The sequence below is a fragment of the Alligator sinensis genome, unplaced genomic scaffold (genome assembly GCF_000455745.1).
Source record: "Alligator sinensis unplaced genomic scaffold, ASM45574v1 scaffold1412_1, whole genome shotgun sequence".
Classification (NCBI taxonomy): Eukaryota; Metazoa; Chordata; order Crocodylia; family Alligatoridae; genus Alligator; species Alligator sinensis.
In genome coordinates, this window is record NW_005843203.1 from 46,961 (window position 1) to 52,091 (window position 5,131).

At 55.1% G+C, this 5,131-nt stretch overlaps 1 non-coding gene across 1 annotated transcript; it reads left to right on the forward strand.

The window, feature by feature from the left end:
* The first annotated feature begins 2,559 nt into the window (after window positions 1–2,559).
* TRNAP-AGG lies at window positions 2,560–2,631 on the forward strand. Its single transcript has one exon. It is a non-coding gene; the product is annotated as a tRNA-Pro (tRNA).
* Window positions 2,632–5,131: the final 2,500 nt, after the last annotated feature.

The following is a 5,131-nucleotide window of genomic DNA, read 5'->3' on the forward strand; positions in this document are numbered from 1 at the left end:
CTGGGGAGAAGGAATCCACAGCACACACACAGGCTGGGGAGTTCCCTTCTTGAAAGCACAGAGGCGGAAAGGGATCTTGGAGTCATTATTGACTCCAAGATGAACATAAGCCGCCAATGCCAGACCGCAGCCAGCAAGGCCAGCCAGACCTTGTCGTGCATCCAAAGATGCATCTCAAGCCGGTCCAGAGAGGTGATCCTCCCCCTCTGTGTGACTTTGGTCAGGCCGCAGTTGGAGTACTGTGTCCAGTACTGGGCGCCGCACTTCAAGAGAGATGTGGCCAGCCCAGAGAGGGTTCAGAGGAGGCCACCCGCTTGGTGAGAGGGCAGCAGGACAGGGCCTACGAGGAGAGACTGAAGGACCTAAACCTGTTCAGCCTCAGCAAGAGGAGGCTGAGGGGGACCTGGTGGCTGCCTACAAGCTCATCAGGGGGGATCAACAGCAAATAGGCAGATCCCTTTTCTCCCCAGCACCACCTGGGGTGACGAGGAACAACGGTCATAAGCTGATGGAGAATAGGGTTAGGTTGGAGATCAGAAGGCAATATTTTACAGTTAGGGTGGCCAAAATCTGGAACCAACTTCCCAGGGAAGTGGTCCTCGTCCCTACCTTGGGCAAATTCAAGAGGAGGTTGGACGATCACCTGTCTGGGGTCTTGTGAACCCAGCATTCATTCCTGCCTGTGGCAGAGGGTCAGGCTAGGTGATCTGTTCAGGTCCCTCCTGACCCGAGCTACTATGAAACTATGAAACTTGTATTGTTGTGCTGCTGAGGGGGGCGGCTTTCTGAACCTTCACTAGCCACCAGAGGTTTGTTTCTCTATCTTTCTTTTCTACTTCAGTTTCTCCGGATGCTATCTTGGGATGCTTTAGACTGAAAGGAGCAACAAAAATATTACTGTGGGCAAAGCACCCCAAGGTTCACAGCATCTATGTGTATCCCCAGGCTGCACAGAGCCCTGCAAGAGACCAGTGCCCAGGTGGTGGCAGTGTTACCCCAGGCTTGTGGGTGTTCTCCAGGAAGGAGAATGGCTGGCTGTAGGCTCCCAAAAGGAGACTCTGGAAGTGAGGTTTCAGGCCTGGCAGAATGAGGTGGGTGGCTTCACCTAGTAGTGCCCACTCTTGTGCCACCACAGAGGCTGCTCTTGCTGTTCTCCTTCCATGTGTGGTCTGTGAGGTGTGGCTAGGCAGGGCACCCAGGGGTGGGAGCTGTCTCTCACTCTCTGTCCACAGGGGACCCAACCTCAGGCGGCCCCCAGCTGCCACAATAAGGATGCTGACCCCTCCCCCCCCACCGATCTCTCTCTTGCCCAGGCCTGGCCACTGAAAGAACTGCTGTGGCTCGGGCCCCTTCTGCCCCTGTACCAGACAATGCACACTGCAGGGAAGGGACAGTAGGGCTCTGGGCTACACCCTGCCTGCCAGCCCCCACTGCTCTCCTAAGGGCAATGGACTGGGTCAGCCCCTGGGCCCTGGCCTGTGGGGTGTGTGGCAGGAGCAGCTCCAACTTCAAGCTGTGCCTTTCCCCCTTCTTCCACCCCTCCCTGTCCTGAGACACAGGGAAGGTGAAAGTATAAAGGGATTGTCCAAGGATCCATACTGCCTTGCAGGAGAGGAGACAGCAATGGTGGCAGGATGGGTGGATGACTGGGCCCTGTAGGCACGATACAGTGGAACCTTGGGCCTGCGTGGACACCCCCAAGCACATCTGGAGCAGCTTTCAGGGATCTAGAAACACACACAGAGAACAAGCATGCTGTGCCCACAACAAACAGGTGCATTGCAGCCCCCCACGGGCCTGGGAGCCCCGAACCCTGCCACAGCTTGGGCTACCTCTGTCAGGCACTCACCATATTCCACTGCCTGCACAGGGCCATTGCACTAGACAGAGAGCATCAAACCCAGCCCTGGTAAGACTCAAACTCACAACATCCCCAAAGTCCTGCAGGTTGGGGGAAAGCTTTTGGGTTTGTCTAGTGCATGGGTTCGTCTCTTTGCATGGAGAGGCCTGGTGGGATGGGCAGCAGAAGGATCATGCATGGGGCAGCTGCCAACTTGGCTGGGACCTTGGGGGTGCAGAGCAGAGCTGTGGAGAAGCCTTTCCCCTGGAGGCTCCCTGCTCGAGGGGTGTGATTCTTGTGCTGGGTGTAAGAGGTCCTGAACCATGAGTGCCGTGGCTTTTCCCTCCCCAGGCGCTGGCAGCTCTTGGTGGCTGTAGTTGACCCAATGAAACTTTGCAACTGTTTCCCTCCCCTGTGCCCAGGCTCCTCCTCATGCGGCTTCAGGGCTAAACTCTCCCTTGGATTTGAGCCCCTTCTTCCTTTAGGTGGGTCAGCACCGGGTCCTGGAAGGTTCCACAGTGAGCAGGGAAGATAGGCATGAACCAGGCCCCAAGCTACCCACCAGCAAAGGGTTGGGACTCAGCCCAATGTGGCCTTAGCAAAGCTCTTGGCAGGGCTGGAAACCACAGAGCTAATGACAAGCATGTGTGTGGTTGGGGAATTCCAGACCTGCTAGTGCTGCTGTTGAGAGAACATCTGGGAAGCATCTGTGCACAGCTGGCTCGTTGGTCTAGGGGTATGATTCTCGCTTAGGGTGCGAGAGGTCCCGGGTTCAAATCCCGGACGAGCCCTTTTTTCATTGGTTTTATGCCGCCCCACGAAGCCCAGACTCTGCCTGGCACTGGCCGGTAGAGCTGGATGACTAATAGCTGCGGTGCCAGCAAGGTTTATGTTGGAGAGGTTCTGAGTTCAAGTCTCATACAGCAATGGGTGAGGCTTGTCCCTTGCTCTCCCCAGCCCAGGGCAGTGCTCTGTGCTTATGCCCAATACCACCAATCTGACGCACGTTCCTAGTTTCTCCAGTCCAGAGGTGCTGTCTTTTGCAGCTTCAAGACTGAAATTCCTTTCCCCTTCAGAGGGGAAAAATCTTGTCCTGGGAAGTCCCCCAACAAGAGATAATCAGCCCCCAGACCAATAAGTTTCCCAGGGATGTGTGGTTGTGGGTCTCCAGCAATTTCTTGCACCCCCCCGCCCCCTCCCTCAATGGTGCTATATGTGGGCAAGCTGCCGCTCTGCCAGCTGTTGTCTCAGTTCCCCTTGGATGCCAGTGGTCCTGTGTTCAAATCCCCAGTGAATCCCTTCCCCCCATCCCTGTGGGACTTTTCAGGCTGTTGAGGGCAAACCTTCTTGCAGGCATGCCAGTCATCCTTTCCCTTGCCACGTCTGCTGCTCTGCTTTCTGCTCCCTGCCCTGTCTCTCATGGTACTGCCTCTCCCCTCCCTGATCTTCCGCGTGCTACACACAGAGCCTGCCCTTGCTGCCTGCCAAGTCAGCTCCTGCTGGCCCAGACCAAGACGATGTCCCTCCAGACAATGAGACTGAAAACCAGGAGGGATCTTAGCATCAAACCTGTCCAAGCCAAAGCCTGGCACACGGGTGCAAACAGCATTCCAGTGTTGGGGCAGTAGGCGGGGGTTCTGGGACACTCTGCAGACCAGAATGCACATGCGATGTGCAGGAGAATCCAGCTGGAGAGAGGTGCAGGGGGGCTGGATATGCAGTAAATCTCGGACATCTGAAGTCAAAACTGCTCCCCAGGGGAACTTGCTGCCTTGGCTGAGGCAGCATCAGCTCTCTGTTGCTCTGTGTCCCTGCACCTTGGAGCCTCTGTCCCAGTGTGGAGCTGGGACCAAGATGCCTCCAGTCTGGGCTGGGGGGAGACCGGCATTTTCCCCAAGCTGGTCTCCTTGGGACTTCAATCACTGCCCATTGTCCTTGCGGGGTCTCAGGGTGATTCTGCCCTGGCTGCAACAAGTCCCAGAGCCCAGTGCTGCTCCGTCTGTGCTTGGAGGGACAGGCTGGGATGGCGAGCCTGGAGGACTGGGCATCTGGAGGCCAGGCAGGGGCTGCCGGGGTTTTCATAGATTTCATAGTGCAGCAGGCTTACCTTTCAGAGCTTGGGTTGAGGCCCAGGCTTGAGATCCTGCTGTTTTGATTGGTGGAGCCCATCCACCAATCAGAAGGCAGCAAGAGAAATAACATCATGCCCCTTTTTGGAAGGGAGGAGGCAAAGAGCTCTCCCAGACCTGATCGAAGACTGCAAACTGTCAGGTCCAGAAGACTGCAGGGGCAGAGCCCTGGAGCATATAAAAGGAGCTGCATGCCCAGCACAAGAGGAGATGCCCTGATGAATGAGAAGAGAGAAGAGCAGGGTTTAGAAGAGCTGAGGAGAGCTGCTCAGCAGGGCAAAGCAGTAGCCCAGGAAGAGCCCCTGAAGACTTCTATCAGCGGGGAGTGGGGGACATCTCCAGCAATTATGTTCTCAGTGAACAGCATGGCACACGTCCAGACCTTGGGAGTTGAGGCAGCTCGGGTATGCAACCTCTGGTGTGCGGCCAGAGACACGGTGCACAGGCTGGTACACAGAGCAGGATCTTTGGAGCCCCTGGGGTGGCTCAGGTCCTCAACACCGAGAATGAGGCTGGGAGCTCGGTGCAGGAGATGCTGCATGGAGGGTGAGAGACCCTGGGAGCCGCTTGAGGTGGCTCGGGTCTATAGCTGCTGACACAGGGCAGCAGCTCAGTGCAGATGACGCAGCCCAGAGGGTCTGGGAACAGACCAAGCCCCCATGCTGCACAAGGCTGTCAAGGCCTCCAAACTCTAGCATAAGGTGAAGCGCAGGAAGTCAGGAGGGATCATAGGATCCCAGCAAGATAAGCATCCAAATGTCTTTTGAAGGCATTCAAAGGAGCTGCTTGTATAGCAGAAAGCCCCTTTTCCTCTTGCCTGCATTTGCTCTCCCCTCTTTGGATATGTTTCTCTTTTTCTACCTTTTCTTCCTTCCTTTCACTTTAAGATAAGGAATTGTGTTTTTAAATTTGTATGTGTGCATTTTGTATCTCCCCATGTAGTTTGGTATTTTTATCTATTTGTGTGCCATGGCATTGGTAGCTTATATTTTATACTCCTCACCTTTCATCTTCCAACTGAATGTGTTTAGTTTCATAAGTAAGTTATACATTGTAACAATGTTAACAAGGGCAGGAATCAAACTGTCCTTCCCTGTATCAGGCTGGCCCCTGAAAGAGCAAGTGAATCAGTGATTGAATGTGTAACATGGTAGCAGACAGC